Source organism: Aedes aegypti, chromosome 2 (genome assembly GCF_002204515.2).
Source record: "Aedes aegypti strain LVP_AGWG chromosome 2, AaegL5.0 Primary Assembly, whole genome shotgun sequence".
NCBI classification, from domain to species: domain Eukaryota; kingdom Metazoa; phylum Arthropoda; class Insecta; order Diptera; family Culicidae; genus Aedes; species Aedes aegypti.
In genome coordinates, this window is record NC_035108.1 from 321822403 (window position 1) to 321843813 (window position 21411).

Here is a 21411-nt window from a genome sequence, read left to right on the forward strand (position 1 = left end):
CCGTAACTACATGAAAAGACATTTGGTTCATCCGTAGATGTCCACACATCCGGGAAAGTGTGTATTGAATAAACATTCTAAAACTTCCGCATCAGAAAAAGTAAAGTCACCATTAGTAAAGCGAATTTCGTTCACTTGGAAATCCTTAGATTTTGCAAGGATTTTGTTCAGCCGACATACTTCACTCAAACTGGAAACATTTGTACAAAGGTTTTTCCAGCCGGATCGTTCAGCAGAACGAAGAACCTTCTTGTAAGCCTTGCGAGCCGACTTGAACGACTCTGATCCAGTTGAATGGCGTCTGTTCCAACTCCTTCTACATTGTTTCCTGAGTCTAATCAGATGGGAATTCCACCATGGGGTCCCTCTTGTAGTCTTCACAGACCGCAGAGAACATGCTTCTTCAAAAGCTTCCATAATGTAGGATGTTGTAGTATCAACGGCATCATCCAAATCACTTGGATTTTCAATGGACGGAGAATATCCATGAAATTTGGTCGCAACCAATTCAGTGTAGAGTTCCCAGTTTGTGGACCGGGGATTCTTAACCTTTCAGTCGTCGCGCGGTTCGCCACCGGCAGAACCACCACGCTGCTGTTGTGAGCGTAAAGCGAGCTTTTTTCATCTGTGTTGTACAAAATGCAACAGCGCGACGACTGAAGTGTTAAAACGCAAAATCTGCGCAGTTACATTTGAATGTTCAAAGAAGATGTAGCGATGATCTGATAATGATTCCTCATCTGATACATGCCAACTCGTCAACGGTTCCGGGTCATTTGGCCGAACGCCGTTTGGCCGAATGCCGTTTGGCCGAACGCCATTTGGCCGAAAGGGTCATTTGGCCGAATGCCATTTGGCCGAATGCCGTTTGGCCGAATTTGAAAAAAAATAGTGAACTACAATTACCATTCATTTTGTAATTAATTTCAAAGCTGAATTTCAAAGAACAGTTAAGAGAAACATCCTAGATATAAGCAATTTTTCACTTTTTTGCTAGCGGAAATAGCTGCCAGCATAGGTTTTCGCATTGCATTTGTAGTCAGTCAGCTTTTGACGGTTACTAAAACGATATACGACTTATTCGTCCTTCTGTAGCATCAGTTTGCTTCAATCATTCTGATCGTACTTAGTAAATTAATTGATTTTTAGCAACCACAAGTTTGATTTCTTCTCCACAACTGTGAAACATTGAGCTTATTTGATGTTAGTATTTTCTGATATACGCAATCAACGGTGCAGAGTTCAGTTAACACTTTGTAATATTAATCTTGGTCGAGAATGACATCACATCATCCCTTGTGTTAAAAATTATATGTTTTTAATAAAACTCTTTACTCAGACTGAATTCCAATAACTATGAAAAGTATTCAAATATGGAAGAACAGCATATGATCAAAAGAAGGAAAAATCTCTTATAAATTTTAAGCAAGTGTAACGCAAATAATTGTTATATCAGTATAACTACAAAGAACTGCCGATGATTTAAAGAAGGTAAAATTCCCTTTGAAAATATAAGCTAAATTATTTCCAATAATAATGAAACCAGTACAAATCGAAAGAAAAGCCTATGTTTGAAAGAAGGAAAAAATTCTGATGAAAATATAAAAAAAACTTCAAACCCTAGCACACCGTTGGTAATCTACAGCTTAGAGTCTTGACGCGAGCTCACAACTTCGTCCGGAATGAACGGATCGTATTGATTATGCTCTTGGAGCACTTATACATCGACAAACATGATATCCCGCCTCATCGTTAAGATCAACAAATTAATTAGTTGCTCAATTATTGGGCCACACTTATAATAATGCTACACGGAACAAAATTCTGTGGTAAAAATAACTATTTTAGCTGACTACGCCCATTCTTGAAATTACCATGGAAATTCAGACCAATTTACTATGTTTACGGTACACCTCACCGCATTACTGGTACATTTGACAGAAATAATTTACAACAATCTGATTCCGACTACAGACATGGTAAAATCAAGCGCATATCTGGTCTGCTGAAAATTGCCTGTGCGAGCGCTTAAGTTAACCCCCTAAAATGGTAGTTTTTACCGCACACTTTTTTTGCGTGTACACATCAGTGTTGAAAAAAAAAGAGATATTTTTGTTCGTTATTCGGCCAAACGGCATTCGGCCAAATGACCCGTTCGGCCAAATGGCATTCGGCCAAATGGCGTTCGGCCAAACGGCATTCGGCCAAACGGCGTTCGGCCAAATGGCCGGACACCCTCGTCAACTCGTTATTGATTCTATTCGAGCAGAGCGTTATGTCTAACACTTCTTCTCTATTAGATATCATGAAGGTTGGGCGATTGCCTATGTTGAGTAATCCAAGATCTGTACTACTTAAGTATTCCATCAGACTGCAGCCTCTCAAATTGATATCTGAGCTGCCCCAGATGATGGGATGAGCATTGGCATCATTGCCCACAATCAGCGGAAGGCCTTTTGTTACGCAGTGTACGACAACTCGTTTGAAGTCATCCGTTGGGGATGGTTTATCATGTGGTAAATATACCGAACAATAGACGTATTTCCTGTTGAGGTCACCATCAGAAACATCGACTGTGACAGCACATACATCTCTGGTAGTTAACTCAGAAATGAGTGTAGTAACGATTGCTTCATTAACGAGCACGCATGCGCGTGAGTTTGCTATTTCAAGTTTGCTGGAAGAAGCAAAAACTGGGTCCACAAGGTTACCTAGATAGAAGTTCCCTCTACGAAAGTAGGGTTCTTGAACTAGTGCCGACTTGGGCTGTACCATTTTGCATGAGTCTGCAAAGATTGATCGTTGCTGTTCTTTTATGCTGAAGATTGATCTGAGCTAACCTAACCGTAGCCACTACCCAAACTAGGCAGGATTGAGCTCTTTGCAATCTCTGCACGAAAAAGACCAGCAGCAAAAAAAAAAACAGATCGACATTTATTGAAAGTCGCCATAGGCAAAAAAGCACAGAATACACTGTGTAAAACGCATAATGCGAAACCCAATAAGTGATAATTTAAATTAAATAGCAACATATTCATAATCCCACCCTTATTTAGCCTCAGGCTAGAGACTGAAGAAGAGCAGCCGATTATCTCAGAGAAACACAAGGTCACCTGCGCCATTGCTCCGGGTAGCACAGGAAGGGCACAATACTGCAGAGGGCGCCCTGGTACTCCACAGACTCCGTTAGAGGTTAGGTTTTATTTAGACCCCCCTAACCATTCATTCCTAGGCACGGTACGCATTACACCATAAATTAGGGGTCACCTGTGGTGGACTTTTACCAACGGAACAGGCAGTCCGTAGTGTTAATTCTTAGCCAGTTGAAACAACCGCTACCGACACTCGGCTATCTAGGCTGCTCGGGAAAAGGAGGTTAATATTGATGATTAACTCCTGATGTGCCCAAGCAGCCACTAAGTAATTTTCTGATGACGTCACCGCAATGACAATGATAAAGTTGATGATCATATTTTTTGCGTTTCAAGCCACTGTGAATTGCGGTAAGCTGTTACTGCTACGTAAGTCCAGCGCTAAAGACGCTGACAAAACATCGATCATCTACCGCAGTGGTCCTCAGCTTATATGCTTATGCGGGCCACTTAGGTGTTTTCAAAACATAGCGCGGGCCACAACGTATTTGAGATTTTTTTTTAATTTTTAATGAGAATGTTAAAAATATGAATCTTGTTCTATTAACACGGAGATAATTTTTGTGGTCCTTCGGTTATCTTTTGTTGAAGAAGGTCTTGACCGAAACAATACCGAAAATATTGTCCCATAAATACAAAATCAGACTCCTAATTAATACGGGTTAGAGCTGAGCTCCCTGAAATCCTTCCTTAAATTTGGATGCTTATGAATCTTGAACACTGCTTCAAAGGAATTATAATTTTATCAATAAACCGATGCGAAGATTTTCCGCGAAGCGAAGAAGTTTATAGGCACTCGAAGCTAATTTTAAACCCTTGGCTTATTTAGGATTTTTTGACGGTCTCAGATAGATTTCCAGTTATCCCCAGGCTTGATAATACACCGCAGTATCACCAGAGTTCGAAAGCTTGCTGTCTTTGCTTCTTTGTAAGGTAGCGAAAATATACTGAGTAGAGAGGCAATAAAAAATGAGCGAGGAAGACGCGACACAAAATACAACGGAGCAAAAATTCCATAAAAAAGAGTGCAATCACAACTCCGCGAGGTTTTGTTTGGACGATTCACTAAAGAGTTATTTTAAAGTGTCAGTAAGAATGAGCATAGAAGCAAAAGAGAAAGAGTATCAATAAAAATCCTTGCATTTTGATACACTCTCATCGTTTGAGGATTCGTGTTGTGAATTTTGAGTTCAATTTTTACTTCTCAGAAAAACCTCGAAACCATCTCATTTTTGTATCGAATAGGAACTTCTGTCACTGGTTATTCCTGAGCTGATAAATACGGCCGATATTCCATAAATTCCCACAGAAAATTTTTTCATATAATAATGATCAATTTTCGAAAACATAGTTGCAAAGACAAAAGAATTTAAGCCTCGTCATTTCTTTTATGTAACACGCGGGCCACTTCACATTAACATTCAAAATGTGTTCGCGGGCCGCAGTTTGGTGACCACTGATCTACCGCACCGACGACGGCGAACGGCGGCCACTTCATCGACCACGACGGAACAAGACTGACAGTTGACGAAAGTGAAGACTTATGCGAGTCAGGGTCCGTGATTTATATTTATAAGTAATCTAAACATGCTCGTTTGTATGGAGTTTTATTTTCCATAATGCTCATAATGTGTCGTGTTATAGAGCTACCGTGTGAGATTTTCGCAAACTTTGGATATGGGTGGGGTGGACGAAGGTGTAATACGTGATGATGGGGGACGTTGATTGTAACCTAATCGCCTCGTCGTCGTCTTCGTCGCCGTCCAGCCTAATGTTTGTAGCATAGTGGAAGACCGTGTTTTGGAATGTGTCTCTGCATAAAACTAGATAAGAGTTGTCTACGGCAGACCAGCTACAGCTAGTCACCAATTGAGAGACACGGCCACTGGTAGACAGACGAATGAACGGTCCTGCAATGATACGGGATATCTATGCTGTAAATAACGGTTGTGGTCGGCAGGAATCCGACGCTTGGGAAGCGAAATTGTTTCGCGTTGGAAATCTGACTCCGCGCAAAAATATGAATTGTTTCGGCTAGCTGGGCGAGATAAGCAAATGCATTGAAGGCGATGATAACGGGTTGGAAGGATAGCAATCTGAAAATGCACTTATTTTTTAGAGTAGTGTTATTTGTTGTATTTTTTGCAATTTCTCATCGTAATAGACTTTTTTTCCATTACGCCAATGTGTCAAAAAACGTCATCAAACTTCATCCTGGCGTTATGCACTAATTGGGATAAACGTGCTTCTGAACATTTCCATATTTATTGACTGAGAGCTTTATTTTCCAAATAGTTAATTTGATTAATATGTGTATTGTGTGGCAAGAGCATAAAGATACTCAGTCTCAGGGAGTTAAGGAAATTTCCAACCTGATAAGATCTTCGGCCGGCGGGATTTGAACCTCAGCATGGCCTTACTGAAAAGCTGCGCGTTAAGCGCCACGGCTATTACTGTCCAATTTTTGTATTGTTACTGCGCTGGATAATATAGACACAATTCGCAATGGTGAAGAATGTAACTCTCATCATTTTCCAATGATTGTCATTCATGTCAACAAAACGAATTTTGCCAACCCACCTCTTCAGGCCTTTGTAACGCTGACCAACACAATACGGTTTCTTTCATTTGTTGAATGGCTTGACGTACTAGACTCCGATTATGTCGACACCTCTCTTATCACATGCTGAAATGTACGGTATCAGTCATGTTTATAACTGATGTGTAATTGATAGTTATCAACGATGACTGATGATTGAGCATTGAGTAGCTAACCGAGATAGCTGATGGGCTTTGGTTTGTTGGTATTGTGCATTGAGATTAGCTTTAGACCGTCAGCATTCTAATACGCAGCGAACTGAACTATCGAAATTCATATATTACAGAACTTCTTTTATCTGTTGTGCCAATCCAGTCAATATCGCGTTTTGATTGTCAGTACTTTGCTTCTGCTCGGGTCCTCCTGAGCTGAACTAGTGTATCATTTTCACATTGTTATTATACTAAAAAGTGTTGTCACGACTACAAATTAGTCTGATATTTCACAGATTTTTAGAGAGTTTTTGTGTAGGCATTTTGAGTCAGTTAACAATTCAATTAATGCCATTAGTTGTATACTATTTAGGGGCTATCCATTAATTACGTAAGGGTTTATGGGGGGAGAGGGGGTTTGAGATTTCTTACGCGCCATACAATTTATTTTTAATTTTCATACAAAAAATCTTACCATGGGGCCCCCATGATAGGGGGAGGGGGGGTTGAAAAACCCCGAAAATTGTCTTACGTAATTAATGGACCGCCCCTTATCACAAAACTATTGAGTCAAAATTATACTTTCGTGACATTTATGCTTTCTATTCCAACGTGAAATTTTTCCAACTGAAACTATGTTGGATTTTCAAATTTACTAGAGTTTGAAGGTTTCTTCTTTAATATTTTTTTAAGGTGGTTCAGATTTTTAGAATCGTTGGTACTGATTTGAGCCTATGCTACAAGCGTGGCTATAGGGAGTCTGAAATCAATCCACAATCAATCATGTTTCTTGATATTTGCATATTTGATTTCATTCCAAATGACGTTCGATTGTCTTACTGTAAATTTGAAGTATAACCTTAATATCACATAAAACAAAATATAGTATGTGCCTGAAAAAATGGCAGGGTAATGTCTGCCATGTCAGCACGCGCTGACAGCGTGAATCACATGCTAAAATTTAATTTCCTTGCTAAATGTCGTGTTACTAACAACCAAAGGCAATGGAAACACACATATCCCATTAATTGTGTAGCATCGCTCTGAAGACAAAACGGCACTTCAACCAAAACAAATCCTCTCGAGTGTAATTTGCGCTCAGAAAATTCCTACTATAAGCTGTAAAAATTCTTGTACCTAGCGTAAAATCTCCCAGCAGGTCATAACTCATCGCATCCTCCCTCCAGAACATGGGTCATTTCACTTGAAATTTTCTCGCCCTCGATAACAGATTTTACGAGTGCCGGGAATAGCTGGGATGCTACAAGATGCGCCATAATCTTCTCCGCTTCGCAGCATCCAAAAATTACTCGCTCTATTCCTAAGAGCGCCCTAATCGCTTATGGCAGGAGCAACTAAAAAAAACCGCGCACACATGTGTTCAACAAATGCCTCCGTCATTGCTTGAAGATGTTTATGCTGGTCGCTAAATATGCTCATAGAATGCAGAGAACAAGTGGTTTCTCGCCGAAAAAAGAAAACAACCTTTGAAATGTCAAGTGATTAGACCGTGCTGTGATGAAGATCGGTAGTTGAAGGACTGTATCGGGAATAAGTTGGAAACTTATTCAATAGTCCCCAAAAAGTTGGGCCAATATAATTTAAAACAAAATATTTAGTGATATCAAGTATTGTCCGTTTCCTTGAGAAACAATTTAGTGGTACTTTTTTACCTTAACTAGCAATAGTATTTGAAAACATTTGGAAACAGTAATCATATTTTCTTCTTCTTTTTTTTCTTCTTTAATTGCTTGAATAATTGATTTACAAAAAGATCCTCGAGCGGTGGAATTCGAAACCATGACCATCAACAAGATCAGAGTAGCTGCGCGTTTACCTCTAAGGCTATTTGAGCCCACCAGTTACCATATGTCCTATATTTGGAAACATCTTTAAAACGAAAAAAAATTACGAGAAGGTTTAAACAAAAACAATTTTTAACCACGATTTTTATCATATGGTTTATTATAATTAATTTGAACAAAAATGAATTTATTACACATTAAGCAAATATAATTCCAACGACGATCGTCAAAAAATGTTTTGGAAATGTATATCTTTCAACACATAAGAGTGTTGAAAGCAAACTTTTGAGCGTTAAATGTGAACTTTGAGGCGTGAAAGTTGTTTATGGCAAGGGTTTAAAGATCTATAATATTGTTTTGCGTCATTATGGCAAGATCTTTTACCGAAACACAAGTTTCTAATAAGCTTATTGTCCCATCCTGAATATTATATGACTGTATACACTATATGAATATTATATGATTGTGAAGGGTTTCCTGAGCAACAAACATACTAAACAAACAGATAAATTCAACTTGGAGATCAGACACCTTTAATGTCTGCAACTTATTTCGGATACAGTCCTTATTACTTTTTCCGAACTACTCCGACCCGATGTAGCTCATTATGTAGGTTGACACTTTGCGAAAACGACATCATTACCGGCGCAATCCGAGCGAGTCCCGGACACAATGGATGGAATCTAACAAGATGATGTTTTCGTTTGTCATAAATTTATTGAGCTTTCTGGATTTGAACTCATTTCTATTGCCGAATAAGGGAAAACCGTCGAAAGAGTCAATAGTTGCACAGTTGGTTCCTTTTCCATATCCAGGATTCCTCCTATGGCCTTTCTATGAGATAAACAAACATTGATGGGTTCATTCAAGAGTGAATTGGTTGGTCATACCGCTACAGCCACCCGGTTCCTGGCTTAGCACTATGGGTCAGAAGTAAGTATTTCGCGACAGAATTCCAAGCCATTCAATATTGGACAAAAATATACATTGATTCATTACATATTCAAATATATGTACGTAAAACAGTCGTGTAAGGAATGCTTTAGAAGCAGTTCGGATTTATTAGGGTAAAATCGTCAGCATAATGAATTTAAAGAAGAAAATGTAACTGAACGACAATTCTGGAGAAACTCCTAAGAAATCAGAGGAAGTATCTCTGGAGAAATCATTGCTTAAATTCTTGGATATGTCCTTGGTTGCAATCTTAGCGAGATCGACGGAAGAATCACTGGAAGACTCCAGGTAGGATTTTCTTTAAATTGAGTAATTTACGAAATAAAATTCTTTGGGGAACTTTTTGAATAAAATCAGGGTGTAAACTCTAGAGTTATTTCGGAATTGCTAATAAACAAAATATGGGTTGAATTCTTGTAGGTATTCGGAACAAAATTAAAGAAAAAAAATCAACAATTAATAAATAAATCCCTTAGGGCGAATACTTGAATAAGCTTCTGATGAAATATCTAAGAAGAAAAATGAAAATCATAGCTATACTAATACTAATACTTGTCGTAATGTCAAAACTAACACTAATCGAAACTAAAAAAAAAACAAGTTTTCCACCCATTTTTGTCTGCAAATTAACAAACCTTGATGTTTCATTAGTTAGTGCTATTGTCTGAAAATGTCGAATCCAATGCTTAAAATGGCAGAAATCTACATTCTTTGGAGGTGATCCATAACCGTGGTAAACAATCATTTCCTGACCCATATTATGGATCACTAGTTAGAACTGCTTATATTCAATATTCAGAATCAACAATCAAGAAAGATGTTTTCCAAAGATGAATTGATACTAAATCTAAGCAAACGAGCATTTTTTAAGCTATAGTATTTGAATTTTACCACCTGCGGGAGCTTATGAATGCTGACGGCACTTCTTACAGAAAACTACTATATAATGATAGCTGTGTGGTACCAACTAAACATTTGTCAAATACAGCGTTATTTAGCGCTAGAATGTTATGCTTAACATTACAAATGGTAGAAGACAAATAGTATAACATGGGAAAAATATGTTTTACGTAAAGGTTTATCTTTTGAGCGAGTTATCCGATGTTGAACGCCAAAGTGATCCGTCACTGTGGGTGATCCGTAACTGTGTGAGCATGGTATATAGGAAATTTTCAAGGATATTTATAAACATATAGGGGCTGTCCATTAACTACGCCGTAATCTTTTTTTTTTTTTTTTGATTTTCAGAATGTAGTTATTTGTCCACACAAAAATTTTAAAATTTATATGGACCATGGTTATTGACCCTTTTAAAGACGTAACTGTCAAAAACGTTGATTTTTAATTAATTAACTATGCATTTAAATACCGGAAGTCGCTTTGGAATGTTTTCAATTATATAAAATCTTCCAACTTCGTAAGAACTCACATAATTAACGCATTATGTGCAGGCTCAAGCCATATTAGACATTACGGAGACGATTCAATTTTATAATAACGTAGATACTCATTTTTTTTCTCAACATAACAATCTTAATAATTTGAAGAATATGAGTTCTGGTGATCGCTACATTATTTTATATTTCTTGGAAACCTCCATGACCAAATTTGTGTGATTTGGTTTTATTGTTATTCTTGAGCAAAAACTCTAAAATAAAGGGTTAGTTTATAATTAATTGAAAATTTAAAATGTAAATTCAGTATTTATGCTATTATAATCCAAGTCACCGTATTGTCCTATAAACCAACATAAAAAGTTATAAATCTTCAGAACAAAAACCTATTGTATTCAAAGAAATCATGAATTGCTTTTTTCAGTTTTATCTCTCATTTGACTAAGATGACATCATACTAGTCTTTGAACCTACGAGCTAATACGAATCCCTCATAGAACCGAAAAAGATCGATTTTTGTATTGTGTAATTATGCAATGGACTACAGTTAACTCTTCCTTACTTGATATTCCGTATCTCGATATCGAGTTAGAGAACCATAGTAAAAGTTGGTTTTCATGGCTAACTCGATGATCCCTTGGAACGCAGTTGCACTGCTTTTGTGTTCTGTAACTCGATACCCCCTAACTCGATGGTCCCTTCAATATCGAGTAAGGGAGAGATAACTGTATTTTCAATCTTATTATATGCCTTTTTATGAATTTAAATAAGGAACGAAAACCGATTTCACTTCCAATCAGCATACAATGTCGCACTCATAGCGTTCGTTCGCGTCCAAAATCTAGATCTTCTTCTTGTTATTTCTGTGCTACGCCCTAACTAGGACATAAGTTTAATGTTTTTATAAGCACTTCCACAGATTTGTTTGCCAATTGACCCTTTTTGCATTCTTATATCATATAGCAAGCAAGAAGTTCGAGAAAATTACCATTACTAAACGATTATTTACCGGTGGAATTCAAACCCACGACTCTTAGCATGACCTTGCTAGATAGCTGGGTTAGGGTTTAGTGCCACAACGTTTTAGGCACCAGAATTTGTGATCAGTTCGTTGTTCTGTTGAATAATAAAGTGTGTAAATAATTACGATATTAAATCGGCTCCGTTATGTCATTTGAGTCTGCACATAATCAGTTATTATGGTAAATTCTTTTGAAACTGAATGATTCTATATAGTTGAAAATATTCCAAATCAGCTTCCGGTATTGTAATACATCTATATTGAATGAAACATCGAAGTGTTTGACAAGTACGCCTTCTAAAGGGCGTATTTCAAAATTTCGTCGTCTTCTAAGGCAGTGTTGATAGACTCACACTCAAAATCTCAATCAATACGCTCTCCCGTGAGAGCAAACTCATTAGAGATCTGCTTCGTAAATCTCATGCTTGAGATTTTGATGCAAAATCAACTCAATCAACTCAAACCGTAAAAAATGATTCAGTCGCAAAACCCGGCAAAAACTCGTGAAACCCGAATGTTGTTGTTTGCGTTAGAAAGGATTTCTACTTTACCAGACTAACAACAAATTATTGCCGTGTGTGAGTAAACTGCGGAAATACGAGACAATGAGTCAAAAAGGTGAGCCAACTCATCCATGATTTTTTGACTGCTGAGTTGCATGATTAACAACTCACACATGATAAATCTCAAGCGTGAGTTGTGAGAAATTGAGTTTTTCACAACACTGTTCTAAGGGATGGTACACAAATTATGCCACGCTAAATTTCAACTTTTTGGACACCCTACCCCCCCCCTTTGTCACACTTTTTGTATTAGTCTTCCAAAAATTTTGTAAGGCTTGTCACGCTTGGCTCGACCCGCTCCCCCCCCCCTAGGAGCGTGACGTAATTTGTGCATAACCCCTAAAGAGCGTATTTCAAAATCCGCAAAAAAGTGTAAAATAAGTATATAAACCGACCGGGCATCTAAAGTTTTGACGGCTATTTTTGTTTGATAGTAACGGTAAATGAAGCACCGTGGTATAACCTATGGTTGCCTGAAAATTGATTTACGCATAAAAATCTTTTTATTTTTGCTCTAATACGTTTAGCTATGGTCATACAAAAATGATTTTTGTAGTAAAAAGAGGAAAAATTGGAAGAAAACTATTTTTATTTTTTTTTTTATTTTAGACTAATTTGATATTCTACAACTTTTCATAAACTTAATTTTGAAAAAATGACAAAGCTATGACGACTTCACTGAAGGTCGAATTTCATAACTTGAAAATTCATTTTCAAGGCGTTTGCGTCACTTCTAAATCTTAATGTTTTTGGCTCAAAATTTGAGGTTTTCCTTTTTATGTGATTTGAAGAGGAGCACATGAATTATTGGTTTTGAAACACTTCGAAAAATAAGCCGCAACCTACTACTTACGTTTCTAAGAACTTTTTCGAAAATTCATCACATTTGATGTTGTCGTCTTGCAAGCTAAGTACACCCGATTCTGTTTTTGCACGTTTTTGCGTACCGTGCAAAATAAAGTTTTCAGTTCAAAATTTCAAAAACCGTATAAAAAAGTAACACAATTTCTCGACGTTTCATGCAAAAATAAGGTTTTGGTGGAAAAAAAAGTATGGAAACTTTTTTTGCACGGCCGTGTAAAAAAATCCGTGCAAAAACAGAATCGAGTGTATGCAGTTCCACTCAAGGAAAGAAAAAAAAATCTGCGAAAGAAATGTTGAAGAAATTTTCTACTGTGTGCTACATTTGAAATGGCATTTCTTTTCAACTGCGTACTGCGATTAAAGAAAAATGGTTTACTTTAACATTTCTTTCAAGTAATATGGAAAATATGCTTTTGATTTTGACGCGCAAATTTTTCAACTTTTTCATCTTAAGTTTTCAAAAAGTAGTTCATATATATTACCGATAATTCAAATCTAGTTTAAACAGTAACTTGCAAGGTTGGCAAGTGAATCATATTCAACTATTTCTTAAGGTCATGGTGTTTTCAACCATACAAACCGAATAAGTTTACTTCGTTGACGGATTCTAGATAAAATTAAAGTTGTTCGTTACCTTCATCATAGGTAAAAACAAAACACTGAAAGTAATGCTATTCTTAAGTTGGTACCATAAGGTCAAACTTAAATAAAAAATGCTCACACGGCAATAGATCCAACTCAACCACCTGCAAATATATGCATAAAATTATGGTAGCACATAAAAGAGGGGATTCAAAGTTCCAGCTCACACTGGTTACAGATCGGATACTGTGGAATACTTTAACTTTTGAAGCGAACTTGTAAAATAGCATACCATAGCATACATATACTGATTTTATATTTCAATGATTGCTTCTCCGTGATGGATCGGAACTGGTGAGAATTGCACATCGATCCAAATAAATAAGGGATGGGACTTTCCGCTTATTACCGCTTATTCCGCTTCTACCAGTTCTCAAATGGTTGATCAATAACGGCGCCAGCCAAATCCTTAAGTCAGTTGTTATGGGGAAGAAATGCTAGTGTGTAGTGATAGTTGTTTCTACAGACCAAGAATACCTCTGCATCTTCAAAATTTCCACGAGAAAGGTGTTGATTGTTGAGGAAGGAAAAATATCTGGGTGGTCATTTTTGGTCGGTGATGCAATCCATGAAATAAAAAAAACTGGTAGAAGATAAAAACAAGTACGTCGACATTCATAATTACAGAAACATAACGATGCCACGATAAAAAAAAGTGTAATCATAAGCATGAAACGAGCTCACCAGTTGGTAAACACGAAAATCTTTTCGTACTCGCACAACGCGAACCGGACACGATTGATTTTGATTTCGTCGCTCGCCTCACATGAGCATAAAGACTTCACACTACTGAAACTTTAGAGACGAACTAATAATATAATGTTAAAATTAAGAGTACAATGTACAATTCATTGTAAAATCCAAAAATTTCGGGATTTTTATATCAAATATATGTGAAAAATCATAAACTTATGTTTAGAAATATACGCACATTGTTCAGTGCTGGTGTTTTCTACCACGAACTATGTAGTATTTCTGTTCAAACAAAGTTTAACTCCATTAAATGTGATTCTGTGACTGTGATAAGGCAAATGAAATATTTGGTATCTCAATAACAAAAAAAAATGCGTTCAGCTTTTGTCGCAAAATATTGTTTTCCGGCCCATAGTGCCTTGGTTCGGGATCGTAGAACCAGGAATTGACTGCGGGAGAAGTCAATGATGGGGAACCGACGAAACAAAGGCCCGACAAACGGCGAAGATACGGAAAACGCACCAACCAATAGCGGATGACGATGTTGAAGAGAAAGGCACGGAAAAGGGTCCATCGATTGATCTCAAGTGGCCCCTTGACAGGCTGCGCATGCCCATGTGGTTTCTAGCAGCAGCAGCAGCGTAGTGACTTTGACTGTGGACTGTCTTATACATACGAAGGTTGACAGTTCTTCCGCTTTCGGATGTTGGACTGTTTGTTCAGCCCGTTTGGTCGGCTCTCAAGTGGAACATGTGCAAAACCTCCAAAAGATCCTGTCGATGGGCGATTGTGAATCCGAAAGGCGCGAACCTCGATTGAGACTCAAGGGACCACCCATTGTGATGAACAACGAATCCAATGGGATTGTGCCTGAATGTGCTTTTTTCATTGAGTATAATTTATTTATTGGTTATTTCATGTCGCATTAAATTATCATTTCGCCAAATTGAGTTGCCTTAAGTTCATAGTTTTGATGAGATACCATTTGTCCTTGTGAAATACTCCTTTCTCTATCAAAGTAACCAAGCAGCACTTGCGTGCTAATATAGCGCTATAATACAGTTGGCATGCTCTCGATTAGCTATTAGTATAACCGCACGATAAGTCCAAAAAGGCGTTTTAGCGGCCTAGTGGTTACCTTGGTATGTGCCTTATTCAGAAAAACAAATTTAATTAGCATCTCAACTCAAGTCATCCAATTGTCATCGAGTGGGATTTATCATATGTGCATTCCAAATCTCAAACCTGAGAGTAACGCAAAACTGACAGAGAATTGCTCAACTCATTCTTCGTCCGTGCCGTGAGTCGAGCAACAACGAAACAATTATAATGATCCAATTAGTACCTTTGAATTATAGAGATCCGACATCTCTTTCCACCAAGGCCGCCATCCGACCAGAAATGGGTGCAAAGAGGTTTTCAGTTGGGTGGCAAAAACCTGCGTGACAGGTTGGTTAGACACTGGTAACTGGTCCCGGTCCCAGCGGTGGCGACGTCGTCGTTGGCTCATTTTATTTGGAACCTCTTATGACATGTGGTCGCTTTAATCTCAACCGCCGGATCAAAGAAGATTTGCTCGTAGAGACGCCCTGGTCGAATCTATGGGCGAATATGTATAGCAATGTGGAACAGTGAGGAACGTGTGGCAGCTGTCATGATGGGGCTATGAGTTATTGGATTAATCTCTGAGAGTAGTTGTAGAACAGTGGTTGTCTGTATAATAAGTATGATATGTTCTTCTTTGGCTTCTTGACATTAACGTCCTCGCTGGGACAGAGCCTGCTTCTCAGCTTAGTGTTCTTATGAGCACTTTCACAGTTATTAACTGAGAGTTTTCTTTGCCAAAGTTGTCATCTTCGCATTCGTATATCGTGTGGCATACTTTATGCCCAGGTAAGACAAGGAAGTTTCCATTACGAAAAGATCCTGGACCGACCGGGAATCGAACCCAGACACCTTCAGCATGGCTTTGCTTTGTAGCCGTGTACTCTAACCACTCGGCTAAGGAAGGCCCCGTGCTACGTGAATTACTCTAAGAAATTTTCCAAATAAACTTCCATAGATTACTTCTGAAATTTCTTCAGAGATTTGTTTTGATCTTCTAAAAAATTGCTCCGGGGATTCCTTCGGGAATTCCTCTAGCAATTTCTCCAAAGATTAACCATGGAATCATCCGCCAGAAATTTTATCAGTAAATCCTCTAAGAATATCTCCAGGGATTATATTAGGAAAATCTCTACCTACATTCCTCTAGGAAAATCCCTTCATGGATTCCTCCAGATATTTCTCCAGAAACTTCGCTATATATTCCTTCTAGGATAATCCAGAAATGTCTCCTGAAATATCTCTGCAGGGATTACTTCAGGCTTTCCTCCTGCATAATCTTCACAGTAATTCTTCCAAAGATCCATCAAGGATTACTCCGGGAATTTCTTCTGGGATTCCTCCTGAGCAGTGCTGGAGAGTGGCAAACATGTTTGCTGAATCGGAACAAAAACAACACAAAATGCTCGCGTGCTGTGCTGATTTACTCGCATCTATCGTACTCGTGAGTAAACGAAACTAATATGATTCGTAAACGCGTTTGGAGCTGTTTAGTGTCAATTGCGATTATTGGAAAAACAAACAAAAAAGCAGTTTCTCCTCCGAAATTTTGGTTTTCAAAGGGTTTTGATAGCTGGTAGTTAACGGTTAACTTAATTGATGAGTATACAACAATATATACAATTGATTTGTCTGTCAAAATCATATTAAATCACACCTTGTTCGGTTACTCGTGAGTAAATGTTTGCGAGCTTTTTGCTATTCCTTTTGATATTTTCCCCCGAGAAGGCGGGTGCGAACTTACTCACACCAAGTCTGTCCTGTTTGTTATGCGTAGGTTTACACTCGTGAGGTGCTTTGTGATGCGAACATTTACACCACTGCTCCTGAGATGCCTCTAGGGGCTCCCCTGAGATGCCTCCAGGGATTCCATCAGCAATTTACTCAAGTAATCCTTCAAAGATCACTTCTTAAATTAACTCAGATACCCTTTCATTGATTCATTCAGCAATTCCAGGTTACCCTTAAGATATTCCGACAGGAATTTCTCCAGACACTTCAAGGATTACTCAATTACTTCATGAATTTCTCCAAGGATTACTCCTGAAAAATTTCTACATGGATTCTTCTAAAAGTTGTTTTAGAGATTTCTTCAAGAATTCCTCCAGACATTTCCTCGGGTATTCACCCACAGATTCCTGCAAAAAAAAAATCCAACGATTTTCTACAGAATTTTCCAGGGATTAGGCGAGGATTCCTCAAAGAATACTCCTAGATAGTCTTCTAGAGATTACTCTAAGAATTCCTTCGTGTAATACTACAGAGATTTCTCCCTATTTTTTTTCTAGAGGGGATCATTCATAGATCTGTAGGGATTATTTAAAGGATTTCTTCATGATTTTTTTCTAGAGGTTCGTCCAGGGATGACTCAAAGAATTTCTCCAGCGATTCCCCCAGGAATTTATCCAGGTACTTTTCAAAAACTTCGTCAGTGAAGGAGTTTCTCGAGCAATTCCTAGAAAAATTCATGAGAGAATTTCTAGAGAAAGGTGTACAGGATTTACAAAGACCAATAACGAATCTCTGGAAAAAATTCTCGGAGGATTCCTGGAGGATTACTTGGAAAATTCGAGGAAGTGTTATATGTAGCGATTTTTTTGAAATAATTATTGAAGGAAAATCTTTAAGTAAATTTTTGTAGAATTTCTGTAGTAAATCCTGGAGGATTCCCTAATGAAATTTCCGGAATAATTCCTGAAAGAATCTCGAGAGATCTACCTGGGAAAAATTTTGCAAGTATGCTTGGAGTAATTTCTGCAGAAACCACTAGAAATAACAGGAGTAATTCTTTAAGATCCCTGTAGGAATTCCTGGATAAAGACAAACATTTTTGTACAGGTGTCCTGGTGGAATCCTTGGAAGAATCTCTGGTAATATTTCTGGAGGAAGCTCTATAGGAATATCAGGAGAAATCGTTTGAAGCGTTCTTGAAGAAATCTCTGAAGGAATCCCTGGAATAATTTCTTGAGAAGTTCCCGCAGAAATCCTTTCAGATATTCCTGGAAGAATCTCAGTGGAGATTATACTGCAGGAACCTATGGCGGAATCACTGGAGAAACTCCTCGCAACATCTCTAGAAGAATTGTTGTAGAGATTTTCCTGTAGAAATCCTTGGAGAAATATTTACAGGGATCTTTAGATGAACACCTGAATGAATTCCTAGAGAAATAGCTGAAGATATTCCTGGAGTAGTAACAATCAAAAATTCTCCTTGGAGACATTCCCGAAAGAATCTCTGACAATATCCCTAGTTGAATTTATGGAGAAACCGCTGTAGAGATTACGATAAAGATAATCTTGGAGTAAATGTCTGGTAAAAGCCTTGGAGGAATCTTCAAAGAAATTCCTGGAGGAATTTTTGAAAATATTCTTGGAGGAATCTGGAAGAATGTCTGGAGAAATGGGTGGTGTAAACATTGGAGATTTGGTAGGAACTCTTGATGGAAGCTGAGAAACAGGCTCTGTCACGGTTGGGACGTAATGTCAGGATCAAAAAGGAGACATTTATGTTTAGTATTAAAGAGATGAAATCGACACTGTTGCTTCATAGGGACTTATCTGTCTTCATCCATTGCTCTTCATCGTTGCTCTCTTCGCATTTTCACATAAAACTGATTCACTTTTCGAAACTCTTTTTCAATTTGTACGATAACGGATCGCCGAAACTTGCATCGTGATCTAGAAACATTGCGATTTTTTTCATTTTGACGATGGTCAAGCGTTTGCTTGATAGATCCTCGCTTTTTCGAAAAAGTTTACAAGATGTAAGTTCCTTTTTACTTTTTCACATCAGGACGCTAGTCAGCGAAGCAATCTTGCATCCTGAGATGGGAACATGCCAGCAAACTTGCATCTTTTCACATTTATTCACAGAAGAGAGAATCGAAGAAAAGAGAAATCGATCATGCTCAGGGGTTGAATACTGAGAGAATTGAGAGCAATTCTCACTTATCACTCTCTGTCGCAATCATGATCCGCAACACATCATGAGAGACTGTTTATCGTCTACTGCTACAGCTCTGATTAGATCCGGAAGAGGGTGATAAAACCCATCTAAACAAGCTCCAAATCTGTTGGTTGTTGGAGGATTGTTACCTACCTCCCATGGTAAATAAGCGAGTAAAATGTTTTTAATCATCGCTCGCTCTTAGGAGCTCTCTTTAGTTTCTGCCATTTATCAAGCTTGTTATAAATAACTTGGGAATCATTGCCGATCCAGCACCAACACAGATACATATTCTTCTTCACCTCCTTTGATCGTGCTTCGATATCAATTGAGAACGAATCCTGCAACGCCTGATCATGTCACATTATTAGGGCAAATACTAGCACATACTTGAGTTATTCACGAAAAAGAGGATCGATGAAAAGAAATCGACGAAGTCAGATAAGCCCTTATTAACCCGTATAGGCCCGAGTGAAAGCAAAAATTCTAAAACCCTCACCGCTCAGAGAATTCTTAATGGATTCAAATGATTTTTGTCAGTATACTGACACACATATCTAGTTTCTAGAAGTGGACAGAGGAATGCGGTAATATTGCTGTGGTCGGAGTTATTCCGGTGGATCACTGGGTCAGGTAGTGTGAGAAGGGTACTGTGCGTTTGTGCCCCTGGAGGTAGGCAAATTACAAGTCACAGATAATTTCCGGAATCGGTTATAATGTGGCCACTACGTGACGGAATTTTGAGAAAATTGCATCAGTGTAAACCTTTTGAGAAACGATTGAATTGGATAACTATGAGTATTGCATTTGATTAATCCTACATATGACCATTTTCGGGTCCCGGAACGGCTCAAACTTACGATAAAGTGACCAAATTGTATCTGAACATCTGTGCCAAGCTTATGGGAACGCATTTTAGTGCACAATTATGTTTGATTTCTACTCTTAGAGAATTGAAACCAATTAGTATCATACAAATCTATATCTGGTTCTTCCGGGCGTTACGTCCGAATGGCCACATCCGGTATATTTTAAACGGTACAAAACTCTTCATTTATAATGTTTAATGTCAGATCTTAATGATTTATGCAAATTAAAATGATTGCCATCGCAAATAAATAAAGGTAACTTGGCATGTCCCAAAAAACAGCCCTTTTTTACCCGACTTGACCCAGTGACCCACCGGAATAACTCCGGCCACAGGAATATTTCCGAGTTCCTCTGGCCTCTTCTAGAAACTAGATATGTGGGCCAGTGAACTGACAAAAAATCATTTGAATACGTTCAGATCTCTCTGAGTGGTTAGGGTTTCAGTATTTTTGCTTTCACTCAGGCCTATACGGGTTAAGGAAGAGTGTCGAAATGCGTTGGTCAGTCCAGCGGCTTAGCAATGTTGGAAGATCTTGAAGACATAAATCAAACCCGAAAAATTAATGAATTTATTCGTATTGCGACAGTTCATACCGAATTCAAACCAGGAAAACCAAATAACAATTTAAAGTTTGGCCAAATTACGTAGGAGGGAAATTCGTAAAATTGCAAACCTGCTGGTGACCTTCCATTTTCAGGCAACAGTGGCGCCTGTCAATTCTGATTTGGTGCGTTAAGGGCAAGAATTAGAAATTGATCTTACATTTTTCGGCTGCTACAGATCGTTAAACCTAATGCATATCAACGAAGTAATGCATGTCATTGCATAGGTATCAATATTCAGTTGTTAATACATTGTAGAAAATTGCGAGTCAAAGCCTGAGATGAGTCAATTCAGAAATCTCACATTTGGCATTTCCCATGAAATATTAAACATGCCTTCTCAAGAGAGTTAGCCTTCATATTTTTAAAATCTGTACAATGAAAAAAATATGTATAATTTTGATGCGATACGCCAAATCCCACATGTAAAAAGTCAGGACTCAGATGTTTGATTCAATAAAATTTGGTATATAACTATGAATATATGCATGTTTGAAAATACAAAACATTCCATTGCACAATCACCATTAATCCTCAAAGTGACCCCTTTATGCTACGCCTAGCATTTTCAATCGGCATGGGAAAATTTACTGTTTATTAATTCACAGGAGGCGCAAGCAAAATTGTGCACCATCCAAAGGGGCTCACCAATTGCGCAAAACGATGAAATTTGCTGACCACAGTGACTTTGCCGTGTGCATCCGACCGGCTTCGAAAGTCAGTCCCGAAGGAAGTGCCCACAGAGCTGAGACACCGTTAGCCAGACTTGTCACGTGGCACACAAGAAAATGCCATTTCGGCAGGAATTGAAATGGATCAAGTTCAACTACTACTGCACCTACTTACCTTTTCCAATGTGGTCTTGTTGGCATTTGCGTGAACTCATTCAAAATGCTGCACAATCTATTGGAGGTGGATTCAATTGAACAAGAAAAACTCCGCCCGATCGATACTCCGTTCGTAAATATTGTGATTGAAATGTCACGGTCCACCAACCGCCGGGCCCCGGATCAAAATCTTCCGGTCCGTGGTATCGGTTGAACATGGTA

General features: G+C 38.2%; 1 protein-coding gene across 2 annotated transcripts in view; it reads left to right on the forward strand.

Annotated features, from left to right (window-relative positions):
• Positions 1 to 21411, forward strand: part of LOC5577110 (developmental protein eyes absent) — a 137127-nt gene that overhangs the window by 101372 nt on the left and 14344 nt on the right. The gene's annotated exons all lie outside the window — the stretch shown is intronic.